Source organism: Xiphophorus couchianus, chromosome 2 (assembly GCF_001444195.1).
Source record: "Xiphophorus couchianus chromosome 2, X_couchianus-1.0, whole genome shotgun sequence".
In the NCBI taxonomy this organism is placed as follows: Eukaryota; Metazoa; Chordata; class Actinopteri; order Cyprinodontiformes; family Poeciliidae; genus Xiphophorus; species Xiphophorus couchianus.
This window is the reverse complement of record NC_040229.1, coordinates 4985470-4998043: the sequence shown is the minus strand read 5'-3', so window position 1 is coordinate 4998043 and position 12574 is coordinate 4985470. Positions and strand designations below refer to the sequence as shown.

The following is a 12574-nucleotide window of genomic DNA, read 5'->3' as shown; positions in this document are numbered from 1 at the left end:
AGAAATCTCTACAAATTAGGCTCCACATTTACAGACAGCGTTTATTAAAAGGTCAAACATTAAACTAAATATCCTGGGAAGTAACTTCTGGTTTCCTGGTGTCGGCTTAGAGAGATACCACTAAGCTGTGCTGGGTTGACCCGGTTGACCCGGTTGATCCAGTGGACAGGGTCGACCCAGTTGATCAGGTTTATCTGGCTGATCTGGTCGACTCGGTTGACCTGCGGCCTCAGATGCAGCAGCTGCGTGTTAGTTTAATAGAAATGCGAACGGCTGATGGCCCAGCAGGATGGTGGCAGTGACCCTCAGCCCTTATCAAACTTCACTGAAACAAAGTCAGCTGATAATTCAGAGCAAATGTTCATGACGAGTGCTGAGCCTGAAGATGGAAACCCTCCTGAGCTTGACAGGAAATGTCAAACCACTCAGGTTTAGGATTCAGAATAGAGTAAAACTGTCCATTACTGTCCCACAGTGGGACCTTCAGTTGTCACGGCACCGAGGGAAAGCTAAGTGGGAGCATGCAGATTCAAACAAAAGTACAAATAAATAAATACCTTCCAGCCCTTTAGAAACTCCCCTCTGGTCTACTCTGAATGAAATTTCAGAAATAAACTGATTGTCTGTTTAGGTAAATACAATCTGAGCTAGAATAGAAATAATAATAATACATTTAATTTAGAAGCAACTTTCAGAGCGCTAAAGGACAAAGATCTGAAAGCAGCGGAAAAAACCAAAGGAGCCGATTATCAGCTGATAGAAACCTGAAGATCATTATTCTAGAAAAGGAAAAGGGGAAACAAAATCAGATTTTTATGTCTCTGATCAACAACTATTTATGCTTTTATGGCTTAAACTCAAAGGTCTTTAAACTCAACAGCTTGGTGGAGATGCTGGCCTCTCACAGTGATCCATCGCTGCAAAGTTTCAACACAAGAAAACGATTTTACATTTCCTAAAACCAGCTGGAAGTTATTGGACTGAACATTCAAGCCACAAATGTTTTAACTAAGCCGTGGGATCCAGTAAAGACAGGCAGATCCTCGGTCCACCATGGGGTCCTTAGACTGAGCAGAGGAGGAAGTTCAAACCATCTCTTCCATCCATCGTATCAAAAACTCTAACGTCTCTCTGCTCGGCTTTCCAACCAGACAATCTGGCAGAGATTTAAAGAGGAGCAGCAAAAGCAAAGGAGCTGGATTAGCAGAGCTAGCTAACAGCTGATGATGTCATCATGTTCTGGATGTTGATTTATTAGCATGTTAGCACGAGACGGTCACACAGCAACGGTCTTCAGTCAGAGGCCTCTTTACACTGTAAGACTGGCTGCTACTGGAGCTCACCACTCCTATCGACTCTAAAGACATGTGGACGATATGAGTTCTGGCAACATTCCACTTCCTACTGGAACAAATAAAGTTTTTCTGTATTAAGTTTAATAAAATGTGGACCTCTCAGGTTTCGTTTTTTAACACTTTTAGTTTGATTTGGTGTTAATTGGGCTGCAGAGTTAAACTTCTGGTCAGCTGATAAAAACAAATGTCATAAAAATGTTGCCTCCTCTGTTCTGTTCCTCTGGATTTTAAAACTTTACTTTCAACCTGGTGACAATAAACCACCTCAACATGTGAATGTTTGCATTTCTGGTTGTTTTGGGTCAAACTGCTGATGTCATCACAAGCCGACATCATGTAACACATGAGAGCAGCTTGGAGGAACAGCCTGTTAAATGACACAGAGATGTGAAACGTGTCGCTCATTTCTCCAAAGAGGCGATGGATTATGGGAGTGGGGCGGCGCAGCGTCAGATAAATAGTCACTATGATTCACAGATTTAATAGATTAGAAAGGATGCTGTTTACATATGCACGGCTCACGCTGTGGCCTTGAACCCAACATTTCTGCTGTTCTGGAGGAAAACAAATTAAAATAAAAAAGGGAAGCAGGTTTGCTGACTAAACAGGACAAGGTTGTCTCTGTGTGGGTTAATAGCTGCTTGTTTGTTGAACGGGTATTTTGGATGTTTTCTCTGCGCTCTGCTAAGCTGCTGCATCCCTGAGGTGAAGCAGGAGACTGACTAGAAATACTGAATGCATTAATTTGAGATGAAGGCCAACAGAGGATCCTTCAGCAGGGAGCTGACAAGGCGAAGGAGGCACAAAACTACGCCCAACATCCACTTTCTTCTTTTCATGTTTATTTTACAATAACGTCCTGCTGTGAAACTCTGAGGTAGCAGGAGGAGGGAGCACTGAGGCTTTACTGGGCTTGCTCCGGATCAGGACTCACCGTTAATTCACAAACTCAACACAATCAGACGACTTTCTTAAAAAACCTTTTACCATTTGGCCTTTTATGATCAACTGAATTTAACTGATTTTTATGAGACCTGAAACGAATGGATCACTGAGCTCTGCAGATCCTGGTGCCATGCTACAGGCTAATAGACAAAACTATAGAAATATAGACCAACTATACAGAAAATATTCAAAATAGCATATTCTGATCTAAAGAAGTGTGCAACTTAGAAGAGTAAATCAGAAAAATGAGTTTATCTGTGCATACAAGCAGGAACAGACTAAAAACAGCAGATATCAGCTGTGATGTTTATTGGGACCAGTGATGCTCTAAGCTCCAACAGCTGCTGGGAGGAAGGATCTGAGCCAACGCTGCTTTGTGCACCCAGGATGCAGCTGCAGCTCTACCAGAGGATTGAGGCTGCAGAAAATCCTAAAACTTCCTAACATGACGACCAGTTATCACAGTTTTACCTGCCAGGCCTCAGCGGATCCTGAAAATCTGAATCAGATGGATCTTGATAAACACCCAGAAGAGGTGTGTAATATGGCTTTAATGCTCTTCAGTTGTTTTACTTCCAGATTTGGAGAAATAAGATACTGTTCATATAGTCGGAGCAACAATTTAAGGCAAATCTTTGAAAGTTTTTTTGCCAACTAAAAAGTATTTTACACATCAGCTTCATCTGGCCCAAAGATCAGACCTTTTCTCAAACTGTCAGAGTGGAGCTGCTGGTGTCAGAGTGTTTTTAGAAGACATGTCCTACAGTTTCCCTTTATAGTGTTTACATCATATACATGTTTAAAAAATGAACCAACAACTGTGGATTTCTTAAACCGTTCCAATTTAGTGCCATTTAATTTCTACATTTACAGTAGGAGTTTCAGCGACAGGTTGACTGAAACTGACCGACGGTCACCGAAACTGACCAACAGTCACTGAAACTGGCCGACGGTCACTAAACTGACCGACAGTCACTGAAACTGACCAACAGTCACTGAAACTGACCGACGGTCACCGAATCTGACCGACGGTCACTAAACTGGCCGACGGTCACTAAACTGGCCGACGGTCACTAAACTGGCCGACAGTCACCGAAACTGACCGACGGTCACCGAAACTGGCCGACGGTCACTAAACTGGCCAACAGTCACTAAACTGACCGACGGTCACTAAACTGGCCGACGGTCACTAAACTGGCCGACGGTCACCGAATCTGACCGACGGTCACTAAACTGGCCGACGGTCACTAAACTGGCCGACGGTCACTAAACTGGCCGACGGTCACCGAAACTGGCCGACGGTCACTAAACTGGCCAACAGTCACTAAACTGACCGACGGTCACTAAACTGGCCGACGGTCACCGAAACTGGCCGACGGTCACTAAACTGACCGACAGTCACTGAAACTGACCAACAGTCACCGAAACTGACCGACGGTCACCGAATCTGACCGACGGTCACTAAACTGGCCGACAGTCACCGAAACTGACCGACGGTCACCGAAACTGGCCGACGGTCACTAAACTGGCCAACAGTCACTAAACTGACCGACGGTCACTAAACTGGCCGACGGTCACCGAAACTGGCCGACGGTCACTAAACTGACCGACAGTCACTGAAACTGACCAACAGTCACCGAAACTGACCGACGGTCACCGAATCTGACCGACGGTCACTAAACTGGCCGATGGTCACTAAACTGGCCGACAGTCACCGAAACTGACCGACGGTCACCGAAACTGGCCGACGGTCACTAAACTGGCCAACAGTCACTAAACTGACCGACGGTCACTAAACTGGCCAACAGTCACTAAACTGACCGACGGTCACTAAACCAGCCGACGGTCACCAAAACTGGCCGACGGTCACCGAAACTGGCCGACGGTCACTAAACTAGCCGTCAGTCACTAAACTGACCGACGGTCACTAAACTGGCCGACGGTCACCGAAACTGGCCGACGGTCACTAAACTAGCCGTCAGTCACTAAACTGACCGACGGTCACTAAACTGGCCGACGGTCACCGAAACTGGCCGACGGTCACTAAACTAGCCGTCAGTCACTAAACTGGCCGACGGTCACTAAACTAGCCGTCAGTCACTAAACTGACCGACGGTCACTAAACTGGCCGACGGTCACTAAACTAGCCGTCAGTCACTAAACTGGCCGACGGTCACTAAACTAGCCGTCAGTCACTAAACTGGCCGACGGTCACCGAAACTGACCGACGGTCACCGAAACTGGCCGACGGTCACTAAACTGGCCAACCGTCACCGAAACTGGCCGACAGTCACCGAAACTGACCGACGGTCACTAAACTAGCCGACGGTCACCGAAACTGGCCAACAGTCACCGAAACTGACCGACGGTCACCGAAACTGACCGACGGTCACCGAAACTGGCCGACGGTCACTAAACTAGCCAACAGTCACTAAACTGACCGACGGTCACTAAACTGGCCAACAGTCACTAAACTGACCGACGGTCACTAAACTGGCCAACAGTCACTAAACTGACCGACGGTCACTAAACCGGCCGACGGTCACCGAAACTGGCCGACGGTCACCGAAACTGGCCAACAGTCACCGAAACTGACCGACGGTCACCGAAACTGACCGACGGTCACCGAAACTGGCCGACGGTCACTAAACTGGCCGACAGTCACTAAACTGACCGACGGTCACTAAACTGGCCAACAGTCACTAAACTGACCGACGGTCACTAAACCAGCCGACGGTCACCGAAACTGGCCGACGGTCACCAAAACTGGCCGACGGTCACTAAACTAGCCGTCAGTCACTAAACTGACCGACGGTCACCGAAACTGGCCGACGGTCACTAAACTAGCCGTCAGTCACTAAACTGGCCGACAGTCACCGAAACTGGCCGACGGTCACCGAAACTGACCGACGGTCACCGAAACTGGCCGACGGTCACTAAACTAGCCGTCAGTCACTAAACTGACCGACGGTCACTAAACTAGCCGTCAGTCACTAAACTGGCCAACAGTCACCGAAACTGACCGACGGTCACCGAAACTGACCGACGGTCACTAAACTGACCGACGGTCACTAAACTGGCCAACAGTCACTAAACTGGCCAACAGTCACCGAAACTAGCCGACGGTCACCGAAACTGACCGACGGTCACTAAACCAGCCGACGGTCACTAAACTGACCGACGGTCACTAAACTGGCCGACGGTCACTAAACTAGCCGTCGGTCACTAAACTGGCCGACAGTCACTGAAACTGACTGACAGTCACTGAACTGGCCGACAGTCACTGAAACTGACTGACAGTCACTGAACTGACCGACAGTCACTGAAACTGACCGACAGTCACCGAAACTGACCGACGGTCACCGAAACTGGCCGACGGTCACTAAACTAGCCGTCGGTCACTAAACTGGCCGACAGTCACTGAAACTGACTGACAGTCACTGAACTGACCGACAGTCACTGAAACTGACCGACAGTCACCGAAACTGACCGACAGTCACTGAACTGACCGACAATCAGGGTTCACACTGAACTGCAAAGTGTGTCATAAAAATATCCATCGCATTAAATGAACTGAGTCAGCCTGATATGATTGCTGTTGTTTCCTTAGCCGTGTTATCAAAGTTAATGTCTCTGAAACAACGTGGTTGTAATTTTTACGAGCCAACAGTAAATGCAACACATTTAATGCAACGAGTCATTATAGGCAGCAGATGGGAGGAGAAACAGCTGCATCCCGGATCACTCCTCACACCTTCACTTTTAAACACCGGATATGAGTCCAAACAGCAGATAAGGTGGATGGATGGGTGGATGGATGGATGGATGGATGGATGGATGGACGGACGGGTGGATGGATGGATGGATTGAGGATGGATGGGTGGATGGATGGATGGATTGAGGATGGATGGATGGATTGAGGATGGATGGATGGACGGACGGGTGGATGGATGGATGGATTGAGGATGGATGGATGGATTGAGGATGGATGGATGGATGGATGGATGGACGGACGGGTGGATGGATGGATGGATTGAGGATGGATGGATGGATGAACGGACGGGTGGATGGATGGATGGATGGATTGAGGATGGATGGGTGGATGGATGGATGGATTGAGGATGGATGGATGGATTGAGGATGGATGGATGGACGGACGGGTGGATGGATGGATGGATTGAGGATGGATGGATGGATTGAGGATGGATGGATGGATGGATGGATGGACGGACGGGTGGATGGATGGAGGGATGGATGGACGGACGGGTGGATGGATGGATGGATGGATTGAGGATGGATGGGTGGATGGATGGAGGGATGAAGTCCTCCATCCATCCATCTGAAGGTTTGTCACAGGAAGTGAGTTTGTTCTTCCTGCTCCATCAGAGGTCATCCTCTCTCTCTCTCCCCCGGCTTTGTCTTTGCTTCGCCTCTCTGTTGCCATGGCGACTGATCCGTGTATATTTTAATGGCCATAATGACAGACATGTTGCTGGACAAAGTGTTTCAGGAAACCTAACGCGTTGATACATCATCTCATCTTTCCTCACTTGTTCCACCAGCAGATTAAACCTCCCAATGACCCCCCATCCCCCCTTCCTCCTTCAGTCTCATCCAATGATGTCATATCCATCCTGTCCACTGATTGGCTCACTGACACACTCAATTATGATGCAATAAAGAGCCTAGGACACCTTTAATCATGCAGATACCAAACTGGGTGACATGAAGTGAAGGTGATATTTTCACACAGATTTAGTTTTTTTTATTAAAGTTTATTAATCAAGTTATTAAAAATATTGTAATCTCTGAATCCTTCCATTTCCTAACCGTACCATCGACCATTTAAATGTTGGCTTGTTTTTCGTCGTAGAAACAGATTTTCAGGAATTATGAAGGAAAAATTGGTCATAAAATAGTCTTTGTGTTTAGAGCAGATATGAAACATCTGCTGTAAACACAGGATGTTTAGAGCAGCAACAAGTTCAGGCACCACATCACAAAAACTGCAGAGATATAAAATAACAGAGGTAAAAAGTTCTGCACCCTAATAAGAAATAAAATATTATTTTGAAAATGAACCTCTTCTAATCCTAGAAATAACAAATTAAACCAGTTCATGTTCAAAGATAATGCCAGACTAAATATTCCTCCAGGCCACTGACTGAGTTCCCAGCTCTATTAAAATAAGAGATGAAGTTTGTACAGAAACATATCTGACTGCACTGTCATCATTTTGTAAGAGCCAAGGAAATCGACCCGCTGGATTCCCAGAGTACACGAGCGTCCTGACAGGAAGTGAGCGAGAAGCTAAGTGGGTCGTATTCCTCACACGGCTCATCAGCTGCCTGTTAGCAAAATCACGATGCTATATTACCTTCGTTATGGCTCGTGGAAAATTCTTTCTGAAGGTGAAAATTAGCCGCTTCTCTGTATGTGTGTGTGTGTGTGTGTGTGTGTGTGTGTGTGTGTGTGTGTGTGTGTGTGTGGGAAGAGATGGTGATTTAATTTGGAGGGAAATGAGTCCCTGAATGCAGAAGGAATTGGAGAAGATTGGCCCTGGTCACGGTGGATTGGTGGCAGTTCGAGGTGAGACGTCTTTGTTCGATGTTTCTAGGATTTTTCCTTCATTTGTCGTCTCACCTTTCAGAAGTTGATGTGGGAATATCGAACATCAACAACTGCAGCATCATTCTGCTCTATTATATCAAACTATACGTCTATAGTTTCCTGTTTGTGAAGTGAGATAAAATTAGCCTTATGGTTGCAGAGTTCTGCCTGTCATCAGGTTTAAATTGAGATTTTCAGATATTTTTTCACTCACTGCTGCAGTCTGAATAAATCCTGCTGCAGTCTGAATAAATCCTGCTGCAGTCTGAAACATTTTCACCAACAGCATCATCAATACTTTAATAAAAAACATGGTCTATCAAGTACTGGGGTGCAGAAAATGTCCGGTTACTTCCTGTCCCTTCTCCATTGTTACTGATCTAAAGAGCCATGTTCTTTACAGAGTCCACTGGTTTCACTGGTTTCACTGGGTCAGGGGTCAGCGACCTTTACAGAAGAGCCTTTTCTCCCTTCAGTCCAGCTGAAACAACCTGACTCTGAAACAAAATGGCTGTCTATATAATATTTACAATAGGAAATATGTTTAAATGTAATTTTGTTTTGATGCTTATGCCAGGGGTGTCAAACGTACGGCCCGCGGGCCGGAATCGGCCCGCTGAACGACTTAGTCCGGCCCGGTGGCTAAATGCATTATCATTATTCAACAACGATTATTGAAAAAAACATGTACTTCGTTTAATTTAAAATCTGCAGTTCCTATATTATCCACGAGGGGCGCTGTGTTTTATTCAGAGTGGACAACATGATGCAACACTGCAGCAGATGGTAGCACTGAGCTTCAGGTCCTGTAAACGGCTTCGATTCTATTGCTTTACCAGCTTTTTACTTTGGTCCTGGCAACCTCATCAACGAAATGTCTTTGTCAAAAAAGAGAAAAGTAGACACAGAGTGTCGGATTTTTCAAGAAAATTGGACTTCTTCTTATTTGTTCACGGAGGTGAATGGAAAACCCGTGTGCCTTGTGTGTCTGCAGCAGGTTTCGGTGCTTAAGGAATACAATATTCGGCGCCACTATGAAACTCAGCATGGCGAAAAATACAAGCACTTTAACGGAGAACTGAGAAAACAGAAGATAAATGAAATGTTGATGGGTCTGAGGAAACAGCAATCTGTTTTCACCCGGAGCCCAGAGGCCAGTGATGCTGCGGTGAAAGCCAGCTAGCTAACTGCTAGCCAAATAGCGTTAGCATCAAAGCCTTACTGTGAGGGAGAGTTCGTCAAGAACTGCATGCTGAAGGCTGCCGAAACTGTGTGTCCTGAGAAGCGACAAGCTTTTGCCAATTTTTGCTTGACCAGAAATACCGTGGCAGACAGAATTTCGGAACTATCGGCAGATTTGGACAACCAACTCAAACGCAAAACGGAGTCATTTCTCGCATTTTCTGTTGCAATTGATGAGAGTACTGATATTGCGGACGTCTCTCAACTGGCCATATTTGTTCGTGGAGTTGACGAGACGTTGACTGTCACAGAAGAGTTTCTTGAGTTGGTGCCCATGACCAACACCACGACAGCTGAAGACATTTTCCGCTCCGTTGTTGGAGCGCTGGACAGAGTCGAGGTGGACCATCCCAATCACTGATGGCGCGCCGTCAGTGATTGGGAAAAAGACAGGTGTTGTGACAAAGTTCAGAGAGAAAGTACAAGCTGCAAATAAAGGGGGTGAGTTTTGGACATTTCATTGTATTTTGCAGCAGGAGGCATTATGCTGCAAGTCGTAAAAAATGGATCACGTCATGGAGGTGGTTGTCCGAACTGTTAATTTCATCCGAGGCAGAGCTCTCAATCATCGTCAGTTTGACAGCCTTCTCAGTGAATGCAGCATTGCCCATGGTCTACCATACCACACTGAAGTTAGATGGTTAAGTAGAGGTGCTGTGCTGAAGCGCTTCTTTGATCTACGTGGGGAAATTGGACAGTTCATGGAGAAAAAAGGTAAACCTGTTCAGGAATTACAATGCCCTCTATGGCTGCAGGACCTTGCATTTATGGTTGATATCACAGGACACTTGAATAATCTGAACAAAATGTTGCAAGGACGCAAAAAAATTGTAACACAGTATTATGACGCCATATGTGCATTCAAGTCAAAGCTGACGTTATGGGAGACGCAGATGGCAAGCGGGGACCCTGCTCATCTTCCCTGTCTCAGAGATGTGTGCGCAGCAAGCGTTAACCGTGATGTGAAACGGTACAAAGATACGATTTCAAGGTTGCTGAGTGAGTTTGAGAAAAGATTTCAGGTATTTAGCGAACTTGAGACAGAATTCTCAGTTTTTCGCTCACCATTCACAGTCAGAGCTTCTGATGTGCCCGTTGACATGCAGCTTGAAATCATTGATTTGCAGTGTGATGTAGAATTGAAGGACAAATTTGCATCAGTTGGCTTGGACACATTTAACAAGTATCTCCTACCAGGATATCCTAAATTGACAGCACTGGCTGCAAAAATGTTGTCCATGTTTGGGACAACATACCTTTGTGAGCAAATTTTTTCACTAATGAATATAAATAAAACAAAGCTGCGCTCAAAGCTCACACATAAGCACTTAAATGAGACTCTGAAACTGGCTGCTGCTCAGGACATGATGCCTGATATTGATGTACCTGTCCAGGCTAAAAGATGCCAAGTTTCAGGGGCAAATACTGAGTAAAACTAAATCCTATGGAATGTTACTGTCAACGTTGCACTGTTAAAATTTACAGCTTTGAATATTTGCTGAATTAATTCTGTTAAAGTTAGTGCTAGTCAGTAACAGATTTACAACAAAAGAGTTTTGTTGAGTAAAATATTTCTCATGCATGCAATACATGTTATGTATGTAAGTTTTTCTATATGTATACATTTTATGCATCAACAAGAACGGTGACAAATGTACTTAATCAAATATCTGTTTAAAGCAGCTGACACTTAAGATTTCAAATGTGTGAAGCCAGACAATTTGTTCAAATTGATTCCCAGATGTGGAAAATTGATTTTAAATCATTTATTAATTTTTATCTGTTTGATGTATTGTGTCATGCAGGACAGTGTTTTTAAGTTCCAAAAACTGTGAATAAATGTTTTGCAACATTGTACAATCACTGTGATCAGTTCTCATGCATAATGCACTTAAATAAATGTAAAAGTAGTGTTGAAATTGCACATGCTTTTCTTAAAAACTCTGAGCTTTTTCATAATATATTTTGTAAAAGTGAAATTTGTTTAATATAAAAATCAACAAGTGCAGTTTTACTAGTTCTATTTAATCTTGCAATGAGTTTACTTGTGTGGCCCCCTTGAGATCAGATTAAGCTGCATGCGGCCCCTAAACCAAAATGAGTTTGACACCCTGCTTTATGCAGTTTAATGGGAAAATCAAAGGACATAATAAAAACAACCTGCACACAAACAGATTACGTAAAAAGTCATTCCTGCCATTATTAGTGTCACTCTGTGGAAATGTTATGCAGAAATTACATGAAACACTTTTCAGGCAACCAGAGATGATGTTGGTATGTATGTTTTAACTTATGTTTTTGTAACAGAAATGTAAATTTCTTTCATATATTTTTTCTCTTATAAGATTGTGTGAATACATGTTTGTAACATAATATAATTTACAAATATGCAGCTAATGTTCATCTAAGTATTTAATAACTTTTATTAAGGTCAGTACATTTGTTGACTGAAGTAAGGACTTTCATTTATTTTATGTATCTTTGATGATAATTTCAGGTTTTTGACCTTTGACTCATTTAGAGACAAAATGAGTGGATCTGTTGGACTGAAGGAAATATCTCCACTCTGGTTTACAGTCATATTCAATTCATTACAACGTGTTGCACTGAGGCTCATTTATCAGGTTAAAGTATCATTTGGAAATAATCTTTGCCATATCCAAATAAAAACATCAGTGCTCTTTAAAAAGCTTCTCAATCATCCCGATTTCTGTCATTTTAAAATCCAAACATTCTTTCTTTTCTTTCATTCCAGAAATAATCTAAAAGTCCCTGAAAGAAATGTGGCAGAAAGCCACCGAGGGCTAAACGACGGAGGCGTGATCTGAGGACACTGAGCGCTCGCTTCGCCGCTGCGAAGGTGGAGACGACGAGGCGGCTTCATCACAGCCTGAAACAAAGGCAGGAACAGGATGAAAAGAAGAAGTCATGCATCTGGAGGGACCTCTGCTGCCTTCCTGGACCTGCGTCTCATTTCACATTCACTCAGAGTCCGTCTCCTCCTGAGCCGGTGGACCGGCTCTGATGGACTGAAAGGTTTTCTGCCTTCCTGCCGACTCCTTTAGATTCCAACTAAACCGCTCTGCGGTCACTTTATGGTGCAGAGCAGCCGACGGCTCCATGAGCTGAAACCCGGGTTCTGACCCGACACACCGACCCTCCTCACAACCAAACCAAATCTCTGAAACACTTTCAGAATCAACTGGAGCCGCAAAATATGATGAAAATCAAATAAAACACACAATGGTAAATCTCTCAGTATAAATACTGACATTCGACTTCAATCAAATCCATTTAAATAAATTTATTTTTGCTTAATTTAAATTATTACAGCCAGAACTTTAATGTGTTAGTTTTAATTAATTACATAGGTTCTAAAAAGTTTAAGGCAATTAATCATCTTTTTTACACACAAAGGTTCT

At 44.3% G+C, this 12574-nt stretch overlaps 1 protein-coding gene across 3 annotated transcripts in view; it reads right to left on the bottom strand.

Moving 5' to 3' along the window:
• Positions 1-12574, bottom strand: part of cdh13 (cadherin 13, H-cadherin (heart)) — a 299673-nt gene that overhangs the window by 132163 nt on the left and 154936 nt on the right. The gene's annotated exons all lie outside the window — the stretch shown is intronic.